The sequence below is a fragment of the Suncus etruscus genome, chromosome 7 (assembly GCF_024139225.1).
Source record: "Suncus etruscus isolate mSunEtr1 chromosome 7, mSunEtr1.pri.cur, whole genome shotgun sequence".
Classification (NCBI taxonomy): domain Eukaryota; kingdom Metazoa; phylum Chordata; class Mammalia; order Eulipotyphla; family Soricidae; genus Suncus; species Suncus etruscus.
The window spans coordinates 99,104,661-99,130,086 of NC_064854.1; the positions used below are offsets into that span (position 1 = coordinate 99,104,661).

At 41.2% G+C, this 25,426-nt stretch overlaps 1 protein-coding gene, 1 non-coding gene and 1 pseudogene across 2 annotated transcripts in view; 2 read left to right on the forward strand and 1 right to left on the reverse strand.

Annotated features, from left to right (window-relative positions):
* PPP4R2 (protein phosphatase 4 regulatory subunit 2) overlaps nucleotides 1-25,426 on the reverse strand; it is a 64,443-nt gene that overhangs the window by 18,642 nt on the left and 20,375 nt on the right. The gene's annotated exons all lie outside the window — the stretch shown is intronic.
* LOC126013614 (mannose-P-dolichol utilization defect 1 protein-like) lies at nucleotides 8,946-9,637 on the forward strand (annotated as a pseudogene).
* LOC126015249 (U6 spliceosomal RNA) lies at nucleotides 23,200-23,306 on the forward strand. The gene has a single exon (XR_007498135.1). It is a non-coding gene; the product is annotated as a U6 spliceosomal RNA (small nuclear RNA).

Here is a 25,426-nt window from a genome sequence, read left to right on the forward strand (position 1 = left end):
TAACTGTAGAAGAAATCACCTTCTCCAAAATCCCAGATTGTAGTATAACTAAATACATGAATACAGATCTTTTTTACAACTAACAATTAAGTATGAAAGACTTCTGCTTAACAAAATGAAATAGGATGAATGTCTCAAAAAAGGTAAACTCAGTACTGGAGATTGAACTAATTATTTTTCATGAGTCTTTTTACTTCTAATGACCTTTAAGCAAGTAATGCTTATTTATGTCTGAAGAATTTGTTAAGACATTTTCTCGGGGCCGGAGAGATAGCACAGCAGCAAGGCATTCGCCTTAGATGCAGAAGGGCGGTGGTTCAAATCCCGGCATCCCATATGGTCCCCCGAGCATGCCAGGAGCGATTTCTCAGCATACAGCCAGGAGTGACCCCTGAGCACTGCCGGGTGTGACCCAAAACAAAACAAAAACAAAACAAAACAAAAAAAGACATTTTCTCAAAAACAAAGGAGAAAAAATTATGTCAAAACAAAATATTTGGCTGCAATGATAAAGTTTGAAATAAAAGAAAGCACCAAAAGCCTTGAAGAAATTCTTCACTGTGATCCTAAAAGGTTCTTTATGTATTATCAAGATATAGCATTTCAAATCATCCCAGTTTCATGAAGTAAGCTGTATGTCCTGAAAAATTGAAGGGAGTTGAGTTTTAATCCACAGTGCTGCCACACATGCTGAAAACATCCTGGGTAGTTATGTCGCCTGAGACTTCTCACTCTACAAGATTTCCTGACATACCACAGCTAGAAAGTGTGGTTCTGCTTGTCATGATCATTTGTGTGAGCACCACTAGAGTGTGATTCTCACTGTAAGCATATGTGCAAGCACAGTGATTCAAGTATTACGTTCAAATACATTCAACTGTGTGAACAATTGTTTAGGGATCTTTGCTACTCAGACACTACAAGAGCAGCCAAAGAAAAGAGTATAAAAGACACTTATCCTGTTTGACTATTTGGTTAAAGGTTCTTTTAAAAAATAGCATTCTGGAAAGACAGTGGAGTGCTTACTTTGCATGTGACTGACTCAGATTCAATCCCCAGCACCGAGTATGTTCCCCTAAGCCCCACAAAGAGTAATCCCAAAGAATAAAGCCAGAAATAAAATAATGTGTGGTCCCAAAACAGAAAAATCAATGTTTATGTATTATATGTTGTGTGACACCAAAAGCACAGAACTACCCTAAAATTGTAAGTTGTTTTTTTTTGTGTGTGTGGTGCTAGGCACACCTCACACAAAACAAGCAAATGCTTTTCTGCTGAGCTGCATCTCAAACTCCCATTCCCTTAAGTTAACTAACTACAAGAATGAAAAGGGGGGTGGGGGGGACAGGGGTGGTGGATGAAAAGGCAGCAGAGAGACAGAATGGGAGAAAACATCTTCAAAGCACACAGATCTAAGAATGTCTACTTAAGGAATTATGGGCAAAATATTTGAATACGGGGCCGGGCGGTGGCGCTGGAGGTAAGGTGCCTGCCTTGTCTGCGCTAGCCTAGGACGGACCGCGGTTCGATCCCCCGGCGTCCCATATGGTCCCCCAAGAAGCCAGGAGCAACTTCTGAGCGCATAGCCAGGAGTAACCCCTGAGCGTCACAGGGTGTGGCCCAAAAACCAAAAAAAAAAAAAAAAAAAAAAAATAGCATTCTGGAAAGACAGTGGAGTGCTTACTTTGCATGTGACTGACTCAGATTCAATCCCCAGCACCGAGTATGTTCCCCTAAGCCCCACAAAGAGTAATCCCAAAGAATAAAGCCAGAAATAAAATAATGTGTGGTCCCAAAACAGAAAAATCAATGTTTATGTATTATATGTTGTGTGACACCAAAAGCACAGAACTACCCTAAAATTGTAAGTTGTTTTTTTTTGTGTGTGTGGTGCTAGGCACACCTCACACAAAACAAGCAAATGCTTTTCTGCTGAGCTGCATCTCAAACTCCCATTCCCTTAAGTTAACTAACTACAAGAATGAAAAGGGGGGTGGGGGGGGACAGGGGTGGTGGATGAAAAGGCAGCAGAGAGACAGAATGGGAGAAAACATCTTCAAAGCACACAGATCTAAGAATGTCTACTTAAGGAATTATGGGCAAAATATTTGAATACGGGGCCGGGCGGTGGCGCTAAAGGTAAGGTGGCTGCCTTGCCTGCACTAGCCTTGGACGGACCGCGGTTCGATCCCCCGGTGTCCCATATGGTCCCCCAAGCCAGGAGCAACTTCTGAGCGCATAGCCAGGAGTAACTCCTGAGCGTTACTGGGTGCGGCCCAAAAAAAAAAATATTTGAATACATTACCTCAAAGCTATATAAATGGCTAATAAGCAAATGGAAAACTCAGTGCCACTAACCATTAGAGAAATGTAGTCAAAGCCAGAAATGAACTCCACATACTTGAGACTAATATACATTTTAATAATCAGAGAGCTTTCTTGAGCTTACTTCAAGATATATTCCCTCTACGTAAGTGTTTAGGGGCTACAGCTGCTCAGAAACTATTCCTGCCAGCGCTGTACTCAGGGGTTGCTCATGGGAGTTCTAGGGAGACCACATAGTACTGAGATCAAACTCAAGTCTCCCACATGCAAAGCTTGTGCTTAGTCCACTGACCTCTCTCAAATTGGTAAAAAAAAAAAAAAAAATAAAGTAGATTTTCAATAAATTTATAATGACCTAACTTACAAAGTTTTATTTCAATAAAAGTAATTCTTTCTAGTTTTGCTACTTATTACTAAAGGTCATAACCTGTTTTTTTTTTAACCACTATTACCATATACACCAAATATTCCAATTTTCCATTAACTATTTGCCAATCTGTAAAGAAAAAAATAACCATAAATTACAGACATGAGAACAAGAGATAATACATAGTGGTAGGGTGCTTAACTTGCATGCAGCTGGCCCAGGTTCAATCCCAAGCACCCAATATGGTCCCTGAGCCCACCAGGAGTGATTCCTCTTGAGCAGCCCGGAGTACACCCAGAGCACTGCGTGGTTTGCCCTCAAAGCCAAAGAAAAGATACAGACACTAATAGGAATAGACTGAGTAAAAAGTAATGGAGAAGTCCAAGTAAGCAACCACAGGGAGTTTAAAGACAACTAAAACTTACCTGACAATAATTAAATTCTAGGAGCCAAATGACAGCAGAGCAGATAGGGCATTTGCCTTTCAACTGACTGACAGAACTCAGGTTCAATCCCTGGTATCCCATAGGGTCCTCCGAGCAGTGTTAAGGAGTAATCCCTAGCTGAGAACAGCCAGTATAGTCCCTTCTCCCCCACAAAATAAAATAAAATAAAATAAAATTCTATAAACAACTGAAATCAATTGTGAAGATACTCCTCTTTTTTGGTTTGTTTTTGCTTTTTAGGCTACACTCAGCAATTGTTAGGGTAACTCTTGGTTCTGCACTCAGAAAATCACTTGAGGAATTACTGTACAAGGGACCATACAAAATGCCAGGGATCACACCTAGGTAAGCACATACAAGTCAAATGACCTATCGTTCCAGTCCCAAATACTTTTTTTGCTGTTTCTGATGTTGAGCCACAACTGACAGTACACAGACAGGCATTACTCCTGGCAAACTCTGGGGATGTCAGGGATCATACCTGGGTCAGCTGTGTGCAAGGTAAATGCACTAACCACTGTGCATTGCAATAGCCCTAGATACTTCATTTTTAAGTCTTCAAATATACCAGGTATTCTAAATTAAATTCATGAGATAAAATTCAACAGACACTGCCATTTATACAAAATGTGAAAGTTTTTGGAACAAAGACATGGAAAATGTTCTTCTGACTATCAATCTAATCTGGGCACAAAAACAAACCATGAACAATTAAAAATCTGGCAACAAAAAAATCTGGCAACAAATATTTTTTCTTAGAAACAGTATCACAGCAGAAACTAGAAAGGAGAACATTCCTATTTCTCAACATGAAATTCTAAACAGATGCTCATAAAACAAATATTTTCAAATTGTAGAACCATTTCCTCCACTTAAAAACTCTCAATAAAATCAACACTCAGGCCAGAGAGATAGTACACAGCAGATTAGGTACTTGCCTTGAATGAGGCTGACCTGACCTGGGCTGAATCCCTAGTTTAGGGTTCCCAGAGCACCCAGAAGTGATTTCTTTTTTTTAAACTTTATTGATTGATTAATTGATTAGTTGCTGGGCCACTCGGATCACTCCTGGCTCTACACTCAAATATCGCATCTGGCAGGCTGGGGGACCATGTGGGTGCCCGGAGTCAAACAGGTCCCTCATGGGTCAGCCATATGCAATGCAAATGCATTGAGAGATAACTGCTGTGTTATCTCTCCAGTCCTAAAGAAGTGATTTCTGAAGTGCGTAGCTCCCAAACAAAACAAATCTCCAAACCTGTACTGAAATTACCCATTAATGTAAATAGCCTTGTCTCCCTGTACTTTCTTTATTAACCCTTCCGTTTTTCCATTTATGCATCTCCAGAAAGGCAGAACACATCAGTAAAAAATACATCTTGGGCCCGGAGAGATAGCACAGTGGCGTTTGCCTTGCAAGCAGCCGATCCAGGACCAAAGGTGGTTGGTTCGAATCCCGGTGTCCCATATGGTCCCCCGTGCCTGCCAGGAGCTATTTCTGAGCAGACAGCCAGGAGTAACTCCTGAGCACCGCGGGTGTGGCCCAAAAACCAAAAAAAAAAAAAAAAAAACAACATCTTATCGAACACCACACTGACCCATTCCTCTGTAGGAAGTCAGAATTTTATATTAAAATCAACACACATTCCTTTTCATTTCTCATTTAAAGTATTTTCGAGGGGGGCCGGCGAGGTGGCGCTAGAGGTAAGGTGTCTGCCTTACAAGCGCTAGCCAAAGAAAGGACCACGGTTCGATCCCCCGGTGTCCCATATGGTCCCCCCAAGCCAGGGGCAATTTCTGAGCGCGTAGCCAGGAGTAACCCCTGAGCATCTAACGGGTGTGGCCCGAAAAAACCAAAAAAAAAAAAAAAAAAAAAAAAAAAAAAAAAAAAAAAAAAGTATTTTCGAGGGATTGGAGTGATAACATAGCAGTAAGGCGTTTGCCTTGCACTCAACAGATCTGGGACGAGCCCAGGTTCAATCCCTGGCACCCCATTTGGTCCCCCAAGCCTGTCAGGAGTGCAGAGCCACCAGGTATAAGCCCAAAACATAGAAGTATTTTCCAGAAGCTTGGAAGCAGAAATTCACTTTTCATTTTCCCAACTGGCTCTACATTTCTTTTGCCAGTGGCCACCATCTTAACTTGCTTCCTCTCACTGTTCCAAAAAAATACCAAATAATACTGATTACAGGGGTGAGGGGTGGGGCTACTCAAAGAAACTAGAGCACTTTTTTTTTTTTTTTTTTGGTTTTTGTTTTTTGGGTCACACCCGGCAGTGCTCAAGGGTTATTCCTGGCTCCAGGCTCAGAAATTGGTCCTGGCAGGCACGGGGGACTATATGGGGCGCAGGGATTTGAACCGATGACCTCCTGCATGAAAGACAAATGCCTTACCTCCATGCTATCTCTCCAGCCCCACTAGAGCAGATTTTTATTGGTAGGTTATTATGGCCCCAAGAATGCCACAAGTGACAGGGCCGAGAGGATTCCTAAAGAAATTACTGTCAGGGGCCAGAGAGATAGCATGAAGGTAGGGTGTTTGCCTTACCTCCAGAAGGATGGTGGTTCGAATCCCGACATCCCATATGGTCCCCCGTGCCTGCCAGGGGTGATTTCTGAGCACAGAGCTAGGAGTCACCCCTGAGCACTGCCAGGTGTGACCCAAAAACCAAAAAGAAAAAGAAATTACTGTCAGATATGGCCCTACAACAGTTTTAAACTTTGGGGGTGGGGGACTGGAGGCATGTGCACATTCCAGGTACTACTCAGAGAACTGTTAGTACTAGGGATGGGAACTTGAGTCACTTCAATGCCAGTCACATGTCCCACACTGAGACCCCGGGCAGAAAAAAAAAAAAAAAAAACAAGTGCTTTAAGTCTTTTGTTAAATAAACCCATGAACTGGTCCTGGTTGAGAATATCATTCACAATTCTTTTGCTGAGAATTACAGTGGCTTTTGCTGAGAATTACAGTGGCTTTTGAAAAATAAGGTTGGAACAATCAGTGGCAACATCAAGTGTCACAAAGCTTGAATAAAATAATACACATATTTGGGGAGAGGGTGTTTGCTGTCACACAACTTTGGGTCAATCTTGTGCAAAAGCTACTGTACTCTGGACCCTTCACATAATTATTTTAAATGAGATCCTAAAATTCAGACGACTAATTTAAAAAATACAATTGAAGGACAAGAGAAGAGTACAGTGGGCTAGGCACTTTGCTTTATACTCAGCCTGAGTTTGATATAGTCTCCCAAACGTGCCAGGAGTGATCCCTAAGTACGTAGCCAAGAGTAACCAAACTACTGCAAAGTTGTGGCCAAAAATCAAAACAAAACAAAAATCTCTATCCTAAATTTGTGTGGAACTACAAGATGCCAAATAACCAAAGCAATTTGAAGAAGCAAAACAAAGCCCAGGGTCTCTTTTTTCTGACTGCAAACTATATATATATATAATAAAGCCACAAGACTGAGTGCAGGAAGGCACTAGCATAAAAAAAAGATGTGGCTCAAATGGTAAAAAAAAAAAAAAAAAAAAAAAAAAGCATATGCTTTACTGTTTAAAGCAGTTTGATACCCGAGACCTCATGGGGAAAAAATTACAAAACAATGGAACCTTAGAAATAAAACATGCCATACACATATAATGAATTCATTATTTTTTCCCACAAAAATACAAAGCCTATTTAAACTGACCCTCAATAAGTAGGGTCAGGAAACAATACCCACATGCACAAGAATAAAAAGAATATACAGGGGCCAGAAAGATAGCATGGAGGTAAAGCATTTGTCTTTCATGCAGAAGGTCACCGGTTGGATTCCCGGCGTCCCATATGGTCCCCGTGTCTACCAGGAGCAATTTCTGAGCATAGAGCCAGGAGTAACCCCTGAGCACTGCTGGGTGTGACCCAAAAACCACCCCCCCCAAAGGAAAGAAGGGAGGGAGGGAAGAAGGGAGGGAAGAAGGGAGGGAGGGAGGGAGGGAGGGAGGGAGGGATGGAGAGAGAGAGAGAGAGAGAAAGAAAGAAAGAAAGAAAGAGGGAGGGAGGGAGGGAGGGAGGGAGGGAGGGAGGGAGGAAGGAAAGGAAGGAAGGAAGGAAGGAAGGAAGGAAGGAAGGAAGGAAGGAAGGAAGGAAGGAAGGAAGGAAGGAAGGAAGGAAGGAAGGAAGGAAGAAAGGAAGAAAGAAAGAAAGAAAGAAAGAAAGAAAGAAAGAAAGAAAGAAAGAAAGAAAGAAAGAAAGAAAGAAAGAAAGAAAGAAAGAAAGAAAGAAAGAAAGAAAGAAAGAAAGAAAGAAAGAAAGAAAGAAAGAAAGAAAGAAAGAAAGAAAGAAAGAAAGAAAGAAAGAAAGAAAGAAAGAAAGAAAGAAAGAAAGAAAGAAAGAAAGAAAGAAAGAAAAGGATATACAGCTCAGCAGTACAACACTCGTATTCCAAGTATGAGGTCCTAGACTCAATCCATGATTGGAGTGAAGGGGGGAGGGGGTAATTCTCCCACCACACACAAAACAGCTAAAAATGGTTCGAAATCAAACATCTTACTAAAACACTTCGAGAATAAAACTTATTTTTTTAAACCTTACTCAGTGCTTACGCGATCTAATTTGCATCATGGGAGAAGTTAACAATGAAGAATAAACAAAAGACACTGCATCAAACTAAGACTGCATAGATTTAGTTTGGATTGAGAATGTGCCTCAGAGGGAGAGGGAGAAAACAAGTCTTACATGTGTGAGGGCCTTGTACCATACATCTTCCTGTTAAGGGGGAGGGGTGGCAAAAAGAAACCTAAGCAACTGCATAGCAAACAATCAACAAAATGTAATGACAAACCTATTGAATGGGAGAAAAGATTTACAAATTCAATAAAGGCTAGTACCCAAATTACACAATAGGTCATAAAGCTCAAAAGCCAATAAATAGCAAAAGAATATAATGGCCAGCCATACTTTCCTGGTAACCTAATCCGGACTAATATCTCTGTGGCATTCTCACAAAGGGGGGCCCCCACACAGGCACTACAACAGCCCAATGCCACACCCTACACACTTCAACAGATAATGTTCCAGAGCTCCACACCTGAAAGTAAATAATACGAACAGCTAAATTCTCTCAGGTGAGAATGAACTACTTTCCAGAAGTAAATAGAGCCAACTCCCTATCCCTACCCACCCCCCAAAAAAAAAACCCAGCAGCCCCAGCCCCATAGAGCATCTTCCCTGCAGAAAGCTCCAAAACAAAATAATGACTGCTGCTATATCCCAGGTAGCCAGGTCCTGACTAAAACTTCTGTGGAAACTCAGAAAGGGGCTTGGGGAAGGAGGCGTGGAAGAGCCCCGTCTGCACAAATTACAACTGGGGGCCAGTTCACAGTCCCTCAGACCATTTGAGGGCAGGACTTCAGTAAAAACAAAAACTATGAACAAATTCCTATGCACACTGCAGAGTATCTTATTTTGAAGTGAAGAAACAAAACGGGAACAAATACAGTATGTGGCCAGCGGGCCATTGTTTGAGGACTACTGCACCCTTAGTCAGAAACAGCTGGACCCAGCAACTTAACCTTTTTAAATTGCCGAGCCACCAAATTTGCTTTTAATCTATAGGTTCATGGATCTTGAAGCTAAGCAGCACCTCAATATTTTATAGTAGTGTCATTCCAGCAGTATCAGAGAAAATCTGATGGGAAGGTTACCTGGTAACCAACCAACCTCAGTGATCCTGAATAGTAACATAGAAGGCTTAACTAGCAACAACCACAGCCCAGTAAATCCATACACTGACTTTAGAAACACCATGGGGGGTCAACATGGCAGCCGAGGCAGATGGGTCCTTCAGGCAGTGGCTGGTGCCAATTCTTTTGCCTGAGACATGCTACGACCAGATTTTTGTCCAGTGGAACTTGTTCCATGTTCCCTGCCTCAAGATTTTCCTCAGCAAAGGCATTGGGCTTGGCATTGTGGCAGGGTCACTAATGGTAAAACTCCCTCAGGTATTTAAAATGCTAGGTGCCAAGAGTGCTGAAGGACTAAGGCTTCAATCTGTAATACTGGAATTAGTAGCACTGACTGGGACAATGGCCTACAATGTCACTAACAGCTTCCCCTTCAGCTCTTGGGGCGAAGCCTTGTTCCTGATGCTCCAGTCACCATCTGCTTCCCGGTCCTGCACTACAAAGGACAGACTATGAAAGGTGCTGCTTTCATAGGCTGTTATGCGCTGGTCCTGCTTTCATCACTGACACCCCTGGCTATAGTCACCCTGCTCCAGGCATTCACCAACTACCACAATGGACACACAGGCCAGCTCTCAGCTCTCACTGTATTTCTGCTCTTTGAAGGCTCCCTGGCCCAAATCTTTACCTCTATTTAGGAAACTGGAGACCCCCTTCTGGCTGGAACTTTTGTGATCTCTTCCCTTTGCAACGGTCTCATTGCTGCTCAGCTTCTTTTCTACTGGAATGTGAAGGTTCCCCAGAAGAAAAAGCAGCAGTGGAATTGAGCAGCAGCATAGGCTGTCAGAATCATTCTCATCTATATTCAAACCAATGAAAATATTGTTGGTGGTCCCTAAATCTTAAAAAAAGGTGGGGGTAAAGACATAAGCTGGAAAAAAAAAAAAAGAAACACCATGGAGGGGAGGGCAGAGATAGCACAGCGGTAGGGCATTTGCCTTGCAAGCAGCAGATCCAGGATAGATGATGGCATCCCAAATGATCTACAAATGATCTACAGTGCCTGCCAAGAGGGATCTCTAAGAGTAAAACCAGGAGTAACCCGAGTGCAGCTGGGAGTGACCCAAAAAGCCAAAAAAAAAAAAAAAAAAAAAAAAACCACATCATGGGGAGATATTAGATATTAGTCATTCAAATTGACCTTTGTTGATCTAACCTTTGATACGTCCATATACCTTTGTGTTGCAATAAATAATATGAAGTAAACTTTGTGCCTGCATCATGGTGGTGGGTAGTAATTTGGGGACATGTATGAAGGGACACTGGTGGTGGGATTAGTTTGAATATTTAATGCCTGAAATGACTGTATTATGAACAACTTGGTAAAAAACGGTGTGATAATAAAAATTAGAAGGAAAAACACATGGGCCCGGAGAGATAGCACATCGGCGTTTGCCTTGCAAGCAGCTGATCCAGGACCAAAGGTGGTTGGTTCAAATCCCGGTGTCCCATATGGTCCCCCGTGCCTGCCAGGAGCTATTTCTGAGCAGAGAGCCAGGAGTAACCCCTGAGCACTGCCGGGTGTGACCCAAAAACTAAAAAAAAAAAAAAAAAAGGAAAAACATCTAATAAAATGGAAGAATCTCTCTGAATGAGAGTGCAGTTAGAGTAGACAAGGGATCACTAAGACAATGATAGTTGAAAAAGATCATTGGACAAGAAATGGGTGCTGAAAAGAGGTAAAGTGATATATAAGATACCCCAAAGCGGGGCAGGTGAGATAGCATGGAGGTAGGGCATTTGCCTTTCGTGCAGAAGGACGGTGATTCGAATCCCAGCATCCTATAAGGTCCCCTGTGCCTGCCAGGGGCGATTTCTGAGCATAGAGCCAAGAGTAACCCTGAGCGCTGCCGGGTGTGACCCAAAAAAAAAAAAAAAAAAAAAAAAAAAGATACCCAAAGCATACATTTTCAAAAGAAAAGACACTTCCAGACATTTTTTTCCCAAAAGCTACCAAAGCCACCATAACCAAAAACTTACTTGTGGGGCTTGGGGAAAAAAAAAAAAACTTACTTGCAGGGAAATGCAAATCATAACTACAAAAAGTTATCACCTCACACCTGTTAAAATAATTACCAATATGACAAGAGATTAGCACAGGCAAGGAAGGGGAAGACATGATTAGCGCTGGCAAGGAAGGGAAAGGGAGCACAGGCATATGCAAATTGTGCAACCACAATGAAAAAACTGCAAAACAGTTTTTCAAAACACTTCCACAACCACCAAAAAAAAAAAAAAAAAAACACCTCAATTTCCGGGTATGAATTCAAAGGAATAAACCTAACTTCAAGAGACAGCAGTATACCCATATTTACTGCATTATTACAATAGCCTACTAATAAATGAATCAAGAAAATAGGGTCTATATATATTTGTATATTACAAATATAATATTATAAATATAATTAATACAATTATAATTATAGATCCGAGGGCTGGAGCGATAGCACAGAGGTAATCCAGGATGGAGGGGTGGGTCAAATCTTAGCATCCCATATGGTCCCCCAAGGCCTGCCGGGAGTGATTTTTGAGAACAGAGCTAGGAGTAACCCCTGAGCGCAACCGAGTGTGACCCAAAAACCAAAAATGATATAGATATAGATAGATAGATAGATAGATAGATAGATAGATAGATAGATAGATAGATAGATAGATAGATAGATAGATAGATAGACAGACAGACAGACAGACAGACAGACAGACAGATTGACTGACTGACAGATAGATTCGTACAATATTATAGGAGGTGGGGCATTTTCTTATATGCGGCAGATCCAGGTTCAATCCCCAGCATTTCATATGGTCCCTCAAGCCAGCCAGAAGTGACCCCCTGAGCAGAGAGCCAGAAGACCTGAACAGAACTGGGTGTGGCCCCAAAATAAGAAACAAAAACAAAAAAGGGGAAATTACATCGTAATAACACAAAACTGGAAGTCATTAAGGTATAAGCCTGACAGAGATAATGCATGTGCTAAAGCTCTTGAAAGAGTAACTGCTGACCTTAAATGGCTGTGGTCCTCATGGCAGAGCCACCAGATCAATGACAAATGCTACAGGTTAACTTTGAGACCTTTGGCGAATGAATACTCGAGTCAAGACGGTATAGAAAACCCATTATAAGAACATGTAGAATTTCCATGAAATGCTATCAGTCATCCTGATTACTTTGGCAAGGTGGGTATGAAGCATTATCACTTAAAAAGAAATCAAAACTTCTGCCCAACTTGATAATCTGGACAAACTGTGGAACTTAGTAAACAGACCTGAGTTAATGCTGCCAAAAACAAGGCTGGAGCAGCTGCTATCATTAATGTGGTAAGATGGGACTACTACAAAGTCCTAGGGGAAAGGAAAGTTCCCAATGTAACCTCTCACTGTGAAAGCCACATTTTTTTTTCAGCAGAATAGCTCTAAAGAGTAGAGTGAGGGAGTGGGTAGGGTCTGTGTACTGGTAGCTTGAAGCCACCTAAAAGGAAAGTTTTTTAAATACTACAACTGCTTTTCCCAACCCTACTCCTCAAGAAGATAATACTGTATGATCTTCAAGGATGAAAACACCACTGACCAAGCAAGTAGAAATAAAGATAAACAAATGTAAGTACATTAAAATAAGAAGCTTCTGAACCTCAAAGGGAAAGGTGACAGGACATAGCCAACCCATCTGATGGAAGAAATGACTCACCCAATAACCAATAATGTCTACAATATACAAGACACTGAGAGATTAACAAGAAAAAAATTTAACCCACCAAAAAAATGTGAAGAAATGAATAGAAAGTACCTCTAAGAAGAAATACAGATGGCGGGGCCGGAGAGATAGCATGGAGGTAAGGTGTTTGCCTCTCATGCAGGAGGTCATCAGTTCGAATCCCGGCGTCCCGTATGGTCCTCCCGTGCCTGCCAGGAGCAATTTTCTGAGCCTGGAGCCAGGAATAACCCCTGAGCACTGCCGGGTGTGACCCAAAAACCACAAAAAAAAAAAAAAAGAAAGAAATACAGATGGCCAAAAAGCACACGAAAATGATGCTCCATGTGGGTCAGAGAAACGCAACGATAGCTCAGTGGTAGAATGTTTGCCTTGCACGTGGCTGACCAGGACGGACCTCAGTTCGATCCCCAGTGTCCTACATGGTCCCCCCCAGCCAGGAGCGATTTCTGAGCACATAGCCAGAAGTAATCCCTTGAGCATCACTGGGTGTGGCCCAAACCACTCCCCAAAACAGGTAAATCTCACACCAGAGACTGGCACACATCAAAAAGAATAACCTTCCATGGAGGTAAGGCGTTTGCCTTTCATGCCAAAGGACAGTGGTTCAAATCCCGGCATCCCATTTGGTCCCCTGAGCCTGCCAGGAGCGATTTCTGAACATAGAGCCAGGAGTAACCCCTGAGCACTGCTGGGTGTGACCCAAAAACCAAAAAAAAAAAAAAAAAAAGAATAACCTTCAGTGCTTGTGTAGATATGGGAAGGGACTCTCATTCATTCATTTCTGGTGGGAATATCAACTGATCCAACCATTTTGGAAAATAATATGGACATTCCTCCAATAACTAGAAATTGAACTTTCATATGACCCAGCAATACCACTCCTGGGAATATGCCCTAAGGACCCCAAACTCACAACATAAAAAAAGGAATCTGCACTCCTACGTTCATTGCAACACTATTCATAATGGCCAGAATCTAGAAACAACCCCAAATGCCTGAGAACTGGTGAGTTTAGGATAAAGAAACTGTGGTACATCTACACAATGAAATGTGTAGGAAAAAAAAAAAATGAAGTCCTGAAATCTCCATATCCATACATGGATGGATATGGAGAGTATTACGCTAAGCAAAATAAGTCAGAGGGAGAGGGACAAAGAATAATCACACCCATTTGTGGGATATGAAAATAAAAAAAGAGTATGGTAATACTACCCAAAAACAACAGAAATAAGTGCCAGGAGGACTGATCCATGGTAGATGCCTGCAACAAATAGCAGGGGAGTGCAGTTAGGGAAGAATGGACCACTATGACATTGGTAGTTAAAAATGATCACTATGGACAAGAATTGGATGTTGAAAGGAGATAAAGTGATATGCATGATACCCCTTAAGTAACAATACTGCAAAGCAGTGTCTAAAAGGAAAAAAGGAAGGATAGGAGAGGGAGAGAGGAAGCGAGAGAGAAAACATGAAAGCCCAAGTGAGAGAAGTAGAGGAAGTGTCATAGAGGCAGGCAGGGGGAGGGAAAAAACCAAGGACATCGGGGGAGGGAAATATGAACTGGTGGAAGGTTGGGTATTGGACACTGTATGACTGAAACTCAATCATGAATAATTCTGTATGTGTATCACATGGTGATTCAATTAAAAAATTATTTTATAGGGGCCAGGAAGGTGACGCTAGAGGTAAGGTGTCTGCCTTGCAAGTGCTAGTGTGGGACGGACCACAGTTTGATCCCCCTTTGATCCCCCGGTGTCCCATATGGTTCCCCCCAAGCCAGGGGCGATTTCTGAGCGCATAGCCAGGAGTAACCCCTGAGTATCAAATGGGTGTGGCCCGAAAAAACAAAAAATATTATTTTATAAAGGATAAGTCTACATAGGATTCTTTTTATGTGGAATCTTTTCTTTTTCTTAAAGTTTCATAAAGTAGGGCCCAGAGAGATAGCACAGCGGCGTTTGCCTTGCAAGCAGCCGATCCAGGACCAAAAGGTGGTTGGTTCGAAACCCGGTGTCCCATATGGTCCTCCGTGCCTGCCAGGAGCTATTTCTGAGCAGACAGCCAGGAGTAACCCGAGCGCTGCCAGGTGTGGCCCAAAAACAAAAACAAAACAAACAAACAGGGCCGGAGAGATAGCATGGAGGTAAGGCGTTTGCCTTTCATGCAGGAGGTCATCGGTTCGAATCCCGGCGCCCCATATGGTCCCCTGTGCCTGCCAGGAGCAATTTCTGAGCCTGGAGCCAGGAATAACCCCTGAGCACTGCCAGGTGTGACCCAAAAACCAAAAAAAAAAAAAAAAAAAACAAACAAAAATAATAATAATAATAATAATAATGAAGTTTCATAAAGTAGGGCCCGGAGAGATAGCACAGAAGCAGCCGATCCAGGACCAAAAGGTGGTTGGTTTGAAACCTGGTGTCCCATATGGTTCCTGTGCCTGCCAGGAGCTATTTCTGAGCAGACAGCCAGGAGTAATCCCTGAGCAACACCGGATGTGGCCCCCCCCAAAAAAAAAGTTTCAGAAAGTAGTTGGTATACTATCTCCATCGAAGACTATCGAAGGATCTATGGGGCCGGAGAGATAGTAGAGAGGTAAGGCTTTTGCCTTGCACATAGCAGATCTAGGACAGATGGTGGTTTAATACCCGGCATCCCACATAGTCCCCAGAACCTGCTAGGAGTAAACCCCTGAGCGCCACTGGGTGTGACTCCAAAAAAAAAAAAAAAAAGTACCAAACAAAAATGAATGTCTGAGGATCTAATGTATGTATAAAATAGTGAGTCCATCTGCTAACACTATTATATAACTAATTTGCTAAAAGCAGCTTAAATGTTTCTACACATATACTCTATATAATTTTGAATGTGTTAACTAGAAGAGGAAAGGGAGAAAACCTTGCACAATGTAGAGGTATATCAAATCACCATAAGGTACACTAACTTTAAATCTTTAACACTACATATATTCATGAAGCTATGGTTGTAGGTTTGTTTGGTTTCCCTCCCACACTCACTCTTTCTTTTCCTTCCTTCCTTCCTTCCTTCCTCCCTCCCTCCCTCCCTCCCTCCCTCCCTCTCTCTCTCTCTCTCTCTCTTTCTTTCTTTCTTTTTGCCATACCCAGCAAGACTCAAAGGTTATTCCTGGCTCTGCACTCAGGAATTACTCCTGGCGGTGCTCATGGGACCGACCATATGGGGTGCCTGGAATCAAACCCAGTTTGGCCACGTGAAGGAAAATATCCTAAATTAACCTTAAATTGTAAATTGCTCCGGTCCAGAGATAGAATAAAAAACAAACAAACAAACAAACAAAACTGGAGTAACCCTGAGTGTGGCCAGGTGTGAACCAAAAACCAAAAAAAAAAAAAAGACCACTGGAAAAAAAACAGACTTCATATCCTGATTAATGAATTTTCCCAGTATTTGAATAATTTGCATATATACACACAAAACTGAATAAAAGTTAGAGCTATTTATTTAACCCCTTTGGAGGGGAGCACTTCCAGCAGTGTCTGGGGGAAACTTACGTGATGCTAGGATCACACCAGTCCTCCCACATGTTTTGTTTGAGCTACGTCTCTAGTGCTTAATATTCTCTTAAAAAGAAACTCTGGGGGCCGGGCGGTGGCGCTGAAGGTAAGGTGCCTGCCTTGCCTGCGCTAGCCTTGGACGGACCGCGGTTCGATCCCCCGGTGTCCCATATGGTCCCCCAAGCCAGGAGCAATTTCTGAGCACATAGCTAGGAGTAACCCCTGAGCGTTACCGGGTGTGGCCCAAAAACCCAAAAAAAAAAAAAAAAAAAAAGAAACTCTGTTTATGAACAAGGAACACAATAAAAAATTAAATTAGAGTGGCACCAGAGGTCCAAGTTTAAATGGCTAAAGTTCAAAGACAACCGAAACTTTACAAATAAAAGTATTTATTAAAAAAGTTCCCAAAGAGAAAATAAGCACTGGAAAGGATGTGGGGACTATGGAGCCCTGTGCAATGCTAATAATTAATTCAAAATGCTACTGTCACTGCAGAAATCGGTTCTTCAACAAGTTAAATAAAGAATTACCACAGGAGGCCGGAGAGATAGCATGGAGGTAAAGCATTTGCCTTGCATGCAAAAGGTCAGTGGTTCGAATCACGGCATCCCATATGGTCCCCCGAGCCTGCCGGAGCAACTTCTGAGCATAGCACTGCGGGTGTGACCACCCCCCCAAAAAGGGGGATTAAAAAAATTACCACAGGGTAATTCTACATTTTAACCTGTATACGTCCCAGCAATACTCATATATATAAATACATACATGTTCCAGGTATATGACATGTGAAAATACTACATGTTCCAGCAATTCCACTTCAGCAATCCCCCATTTATAATTAAAAGAACTAAAAAAAAAAATTCATAAACCTGAACACCAATGCTCATGGTAGCATTGTCCACAAAAATCAAAATAACCCAAATCTCTATTTAGAGGCATAAACAAATTCTGTTTATTTACCTAGAGTAATTATTTTACTTAAAAATGAAGAAAATTCTGACCAAACCACACAATGAATTTATGCTAAGTGAAATGAATCAGATGAAGAAACAGAAAGCAGAATGTTGGTGTGCAGAGGCTAGTGAAAGGAGGCACTGTTACTTAATAGGTACAGAATTTGAAATTATGAAAATCGTCTGAACATAGTGGTGATGGCCACACAGTTACCTAACTGCCTCAATTGTCTTCTATAAAGCTGGGGAAAATAGTTTAAATGGTAAATGTTTTAGCACAATAAGAAAATTAATACCCAGAATTAAAAACATTAGTTTTCAAATTGAAAGATTACAAGGCTTCTTGAAGTTTGGAGTGATAGTACAGATATGAGTCTAGTCTTGTACCTGGCTCACCCAGTTTGATCCCTGTTACTCCATATAGATTCCATACCAAGCCCAACCAGGAGTGATCCCTGAGCAAAGCCAGGAGTAAATGAAAGTCATGAATAGCAGAGCCAAACGGGTGTGGCCCAAAAACCAAAAACCAAAAAAAAAAAAAAAAAAAATCCATCATTTTTGGGGGGTTCACATCTGGTGGCACTCAAGAGTTACCCGTAGCTCTGTGCTCAGAAGAGCTCCTGGAGGCTCGGGGGACCATATGGGATGCGGGATTCAAACCAGGGTCCGTCCTGTGTTGGCCACATGCAAGGCAAACACCTTACCACTCTGCTATCACTCCAGGCCCCAAATAATCCATATCTTGACCAGAGAGTCTAAAAAGGAAGGCACTTGTCTTGCATGTAGTCAACTTAAGTTTGAACCCCAAGTAGTCAGGAGTAAGCCTGAGCATAGCTGGGTATGAATCCAACATAGCCCCCCCCCCATTCCAATAAACAGCACAAGTCTATTGGAAAATATTAGATTATGTTCTCTCCGAATTCAACATTAAACCCAAAACCCAGAAAGGACACTTCGAGATAATAGGAACAGATTAGTAATGAGGGTAGGTCACTTAAGACAGAATTGGTGTCCTTAATAAAAATATTCAGAGATCAGGCTTTACTCCTTTTTGCCCTTCACCACACTATCTTTTGCCCCTCTAGGCCATGTAATGATAGAGCAAGATGGTAAACATATCTGCATTCCATTTTAGGAAGAGAACCTCCACACACCCAACCATGCTGGCACTCTCATCTCTACAATTAGCCTCACTACTCTGATAAGTTTGTTAAAACTGACCAACCAATATTCTCTTAGAATAGTCCAGGCTACGGGCCAGAGAGATAGCATGGAAGTAAGTTTGCCTTGCATGCAGAAGTCAGTGGTTTGAATCTCGGCATCCCATATGGTCCCCTGAGCATAGAGCCTGAAGTAGCCCCTGAGCGCTGCCGGGTGGGACCCAAATATCAAAAAAAAAAAAAAAAAAAAAATTGAGCTCCCATAGGATCTAACAACACCATTCCTAGCAATATTCCGTAGGAACACTTAAAAAACACTCACTCACACACACACACACACACACACACACACACACACACACACACACGCCCTCTGCACTCCTACGTTCACTGTAGCACTATTTACAATAGCCAGAATCTGAAAAAAAAAAATCCTGTTGTTTAAATAAAAAGGAAAACGATGGGAAAATGTGTTCATCATTAGCAGGGAAATGCAACTCAAAACAATAAAATATTTCACACAGATGAATGGCGACTATCAAAAGACTGGATAACAGCCAGTGTTAGAGATGTGGACAAAAAGGAACTTTAATTCACTGTTGGTCGGAATGTCTGATTCAGACTCTATGCCTCAAAAGAGAAGAGTAGCTACAGGACTCAGTGATTCCACTCCTTTGCATCTATGCCCAAGACAAACAGACAGAACACACACACACACACACACACACACACACACACACAACACCCTGTTTGTTCGTTCACACACACACACACACACAAAACACCCTGTTTGTTGCAGCACTTAGCACAACTAATTACTATGTAGCTGTAAGAAATTATTGAATCCGGGGCCGGGTAGGTGGCGCTGGAGGTAAGGTGTCTGCCTTGCAAGCGCTAGCCGAGGAAGGACCGCGGTTCGATCCCCCGGCGTCCCATATGGTTCCCCCAAGCCAGGGGCGATTTCTGAGCACATAGCCAGGAGTAACCCTTGAGCGTCAAACGGGTGTGGCCCAAAAAAAAAAAAAAAAAAAAAAAAAAAAAAAAAAAGAAATTATTGAATCCTACAGTTCACTGCAACATGAATTGAACTGGAGGTATTATGTTAAGTAGAATGACACAGAAGGAGGACAAACACCAGATGATCCCACTCACCTGCAATAGAGATAAAATAAGGGAGTAGACCATCTCAAACAATGAAAAACTCTTTGCCTAGGAGCCAGGTCAATAGTACTTGACCTGTGCATTCATTTGGTCTCTACAGTAAGTCAGAAGTGATCCTGAGCGCAGCAGTTGAGCTTGAACACCACCAGGTGTACTCGGACAAAAACATTCTAACAAAAAAAAAATCTTTCTGTGTTGTCCTTGTATTACAAAACAAGATTATCAAATTGGGGGGAGGGGAGTGGAAGAGTACTTAAGATTCTGTAAGAGGTTTCACAGCGCTAATGGTGGAGAGCTGAGGCATAATTTTATATATAAATAACAATTTCCAAAGTGTATTTATATATGTGCCCTTGTACTGAACCACTGACCCAGTTGGCTGAGAAACCACCACCCACCCCACAAATTTCCTTGGAAATACCCTCCAAAAATTCAGTCATTAAAATTAAATACATTTCCCATATTTTGTATTTAAAAATCTCTCACTAGGGCCAGAGAGATAGAGTAAGCTGTAGGACGTTTGCCTTGCACGCAGTCAACCCAGGACATAAGGTGGCTGAATTCAGGTTTCCCTTAGAGTCCCTTAGCATGCCAGGAGCGCATGCTCCTAAACGCAGAAACAGGAGTAACCCCTGAGTGCCACCAAGTGTGACCCCAAAAAATAAAAATAAGGGCCGGAGCGGTGGTGCAAGCTATAGGGCATTTGCATTGCACGCGCTAACCTAGGACAGGTGGTGGTTTCATTCCCTGGCATCCCATATGGTCCCCCAAACCAGGAGCAATTTCTGAGCGCAAAGCCAGGATTAACCCCTGAGTATCACCGGTTGTGGCCCAAAACAAAATAAATAAAAAAAAAAAAAAAAAAAAAATCTCTCACTAGTAAATGTCACTATTTGTCTTTGGAATGTAATTGGAGATAAATGACAGGAAAAAACTCAATAAAACAATTAACGAAAAGCAATTTATTGTAACTACCCTTTTTAAATATTGTGGTTTAAGACTCAAATTATTGGGGGGGGAGACTCAAATTATCGCTTACACATATTCCTAATGTAATAAAATACATTTCATCTGGCTACTATTTTTATCAATAAAAATCTAGCAATTACTGAAGGGGGGACAGCTCAATGGGCATGCATGCAGGAATCCTGAGATTCTATTTCCAGAACTGCATAGTTCCCCCCAAGCACTGCTGAAGTAGCTGAAATACAACTTAAAAAAAAAAAAAAAAACTGCGGGGCTGGAGAGATAGCATGGAGGTAAAGCATTTGCCTTTCATGCAAGAGGTCATCGGTTCGAATCCCAGCGTCCCATATGGTCCCCTGTGCCTGCCAGGAGCAATTTCTGAGCATGGAGCCAGGAGTAACCCCTGAGCACTGCCGGGTGTGACCCAAAAACCACAAAAAAAAAAAAACTGCATAAACTTAATAGATTATTAAATGAACACAAAATATTACAAATGACAATAAACTAATGCAAAGAAACTAACACGAAAATAGTGAGGGCTGTAGAGAGACTTCAAAGGGCAGGCGGTCTTCACATGCAGGAGGCAGAGTCTGATCTCTGGCACCACATATTTTCTCTAAGCACATTGAATGACACCTGAGAACCAAGCCAGAAATAGTCCGAGTGCTGTTGGCTGTAGCCCAAAAAAGCAAAAACACAAATACCATTTCTACCTACCAGCTTTTCAGATTTAAGTCTAATAATGCTCAGTACTAGAAAGGTAACTGTATAAATGCTTTATATGCTTTTAGAATATAACTTTATATGCTGTTAGTACAAGGGTTGGAGTAAAATGTTTACAAGGCCATTTTACTTGCCAATAATGTTTACATACAATAATGTTTACATGGCAATAATTTGTCATCGTAACAATTCACATAAATTTAAATCTAGAGATTTCATCCTATATCTGTGTCAATGTGAATATGCAAGAGTAATTGAACTGTTAATAACTAACTGTAAATTACCTAAAGCACCAAAGATGACAAATTAAATAACATACCACTTGAGACCAGAGAGACAGTACAGTGGGTAGGGTAACTTGCCTTCCACACATGGAACTGAGCCAGATTCAATTCCTGGCATCCCATATGAACATTCATACTTTCAACATTGCCAGTAGTGATTCCTAAGATCAGAGCCAGTAATAAACCCAAAGAAGCACCAGGTGTCCAAAACCAAATAAATGTATAATATTTATATATACATCACATCCAACTATAAATAATTCTATATAGTTCATAAAAACAAAACTGAAGCTGGAAAAATAGTGGTATAGCAAGTGAGGCATTTGCTTTGCACACAGCCAACCTGATTTCAATCCCTGAATCCCAATTGGCTAAGCACTCCAAAAAAGTGATCCCTGAATAGTCAGGAGTAAGCTCAAACCACCAAGAAGTAGAGCCCAATCTCCCCAAAAGTAAAAAAAAAAAATTGTTTTGATAGTATTCAAATACAGCCACTAACACAAAAGCAAACTTAAGTTTGATGATGGTATGTTTTTTCAAAAATAACATATGCACATACATGCAGAAAAAAACTTTATTCATATACAATTGTCAACAGAGACAGAATGTAGCTCAATGGTAGAAGAAAGGGAGGGAAGATTCAGGAGAGTTGGGTACCACAGTACCACTATGTGGCTCACAAAAATTAACAGGCTATATTTTTCACTGTGAATGTTTTTATGATTAAAAAAAAACACAAGCTTATCAACGCAGTGTTAATTTTCATAAATAATGGAAAAATTTTACAAGATTTTTTTTACAGTCTAAGAATATATGTAATTTATGTGATTCATCTAACTTTTTAACCAAAATGAAGACAAATCTAATAAGGCTGCATATAATAGTTTCCATAGTTAAGATCCTCAAAAATAAGATTTTAACCTCTGGTTAAAAATTTACAACTTTGAGCTGGAGAGATAGCATGGAGGTAAGACATTTGCCTGGCATGCAGAAGGATGGTGGTTTGAAGGATGGGGGGGAGGGAGAGAGGGAAAGAGGGAGAGAGAGGGAGAGAGGAGAGAGGGAGAGAGAGACAGAGGGACAGAGGGAGGGAGGGAGGGAGAGAGAGGAAGAGAGAGAGGAGGGAGGGAGAGAGAGGAAGAGAGAGAGGAGGGAGGGAAAGAGTGAGGTAGAGAGAGGAGGGAGGGAGAGAGAGAGGGAGAGAGAAGGAGAGAAGAAGAAAGAGAGAGGGAGAGAGGAAGGGAGGGAGAGGGAGGGAGAGAGGGGGAGAGAGAGAGAAATGCCAAAATAAATACATGGTAACAGAGTTTTATCATCCCAACTACCATCTAATATAAATTAGGACACTAGATAGACATTGGTATGATCAGATATGTGCAAAAGTAAGTCGCACTTTACCACATTCAACATACTTACAGAAATAGTTCCTCTACAAAGGCAATAGAATAGATGGCCCAGTTAAAGAACCAAGATTTTAGGGAAAAGAACATTTGAGACAAAATAGCCACTCAATGCAAAGGATCAATGTAACCCGATCAGAAATTAAAGGGGGGACATCACAACAGACACCACCACAGAAATTAAAAGTCATCAGAGATTACTGTGAGACACTTTATGCCACAAAATAAGATAATCCAGAAGAAATGGATAAATTCTACTCCTATAACCACCTCTTAAAACCGAATCAAGATTATTTACCCAAGATGATTTGTCATACCTAAATAGAAGTATCACTATTAAAAAATTGAAATGATAATCGAAAGTCCTTCCAAAAACAGAAGTCAAGACCCAGAGGGATTCACTAATGAATTCTTTCAAACAATCCTATATAGAGGATCGATCTGTGCTTGCTTCGGCAGCACACATACTAAAATTGGAATGATACAAAGAAGATTAGCATGGCCCCCGCGCAAAAATGACACGCAAATTCGCGAAGCGTTCCATATTTTAAAAAAATTATAGAGGATCGATCTACTGTCAATCCTTTCCAGGCTCTTCCAACAAAATGAAGAAACACTCTCAAATGCAATTTCTATAAAACTAACATCACCCTCATACCAAAGGCAGACAAAAAAAAAATTACAGGCTGCTGATTAACATGGATACAAAGATCTTTAACAAAAATACTAGCAAATAGAATCCAACAATGCATTAAAAAAGATTATATACCATGGCCAAATAGGATTCATCCTTGGGATGCAAGGATAGTCTAATATATAACTAGTCAACATAATATACTTTATCAAAATAAGAAAAAATAAAATTCATATGATCATATCAAAAGATGAAAAAAAGCATTCAACAAGATTCAGCATCTATTCATAATAAAAAAAATTTTCAACATAAAGATCCCTCAAGATCAGGCACAAGACAGGGTTGTAGACTCTCCCCCACTTCTCGTTAATATGGAAGTACTTGCCATACCAATTAGGCAAGAAAAAGATATCCAGGGCACCCAGATAGGAAAGGAAGAAGTCAAGCTCTCACTGTTTGTGAATGATATGGTATTATATCTGATTTACCAAGAAGCTTCTAAAATATTACTTTTACAGTATTTACTTTTACAGTAAAGTGGCAGGTTAAAAAATTAACACAAAAAAGTCTATGCCCTTCCTATATACAAATAATGAAAGAGAAATTGAAAAAGCAATCCCATTCACAGAAAATCAAGTGCCTCAGAATCAACTTAACTAAAGAACTGAAAGGCCCATACAAAGAAAACTACAAAACACTACTTCAAGAAATAAGAGGACAGGACAAAATGGAAACACATCCCTGCTCATGGATGAAAGGATTAACATAATTAAAATGACAATACTCCCCTCAAAGCTTTGTACTGATTCAATGCAGTTCCAACAGGATACCCATGATGTTCTTCAAAGAGATAAATTGAACACTTCAGAATATGGAACAATAAACCTCCATCATAACTCCACAAATAAATAGCTAAAGCAATCTTTGGGGATAAAGATGAGAGGGAAGTACCCTCAACATCAAACTCCAACACGGTAGTAATTAAAATAGCATAGCACTGGAATAAAGAGATCCTCAGATCAATGGAACAAAATTGAATACTCTGAAACAAATCCCCAGTTATAAATTACTTTCAATAAAGGAGCGAGAAATTTAAGTGGTGCAATGAAAGCCACTTCAACAAGTGGTGCTGGGAAAACTGGTCAGCTACGTACAAGATAAAGAACTCAGACCTCTTTCTAACTATACACAAAAGTCAAATCAAAGTGGATAAATATCTTTCTTTATATTAAGGCCTGAAACCATAAGGTACAGAGAGGAAAACATATGAAGAATGCTTCATGACATTGAAGCTAAAGGCATCGTCAAGGACGAATCAACTAGCAAGTAGAAGCAACGATAAAGAAGACATGGGGGCCAGAGCAATAGCACAGCAGTAAGGCACTTTTGCCTTGCAGGCGGCCAACACAGGACAGACCCGGGTTCGAATCCTGCAGACTCCAGAGCCTGCTAGGAGCGACTTCTGTGCACAAAGCCAGGAGTAACTCCTGAGCTCCACCTAGTGTGATCCAAAAACAAACAAACAAAAAGAAAAACAAAGGGACATTAAATTAACAAGTTTTTGCACCCCATAAGAAACGTGACAGGACACAAAGACAGCCCATAAGGTGGGAGAAATTACTTATAAGGAGTTAAAAGCTAAGAAATAAAGGCATTGAGAGCTTAACAAGAAAAAAATATCTAACTTCGTCAAAAATGGGGAAAAGAGATATAAAACATTTCCTCAATGAAGAAATTCAGATTGGGGGGGGGGGGGAGCTGGAGCAATAGCACAGCAGGTAGGGCGTTTGGTTGCCTTGTATGCAGCCATCCTAGGTTCCATCCCCAGCATACCAATTGCTCCTGAGACTGCCAGGAGAAATTTCTGAACACGGATCCAGGAGTAACCCCTGAGCACCTCCAGGTATGGCCCAAAACCAAAACAAAGCAAACAACAACAATAACAACAAAAAGTCAGTGCTAGTGAGGATGTGGGGTGTAGGAAAACAATATGGACATTACTCAAAAAACTAGAAATTGAAACCAGCAATATCACT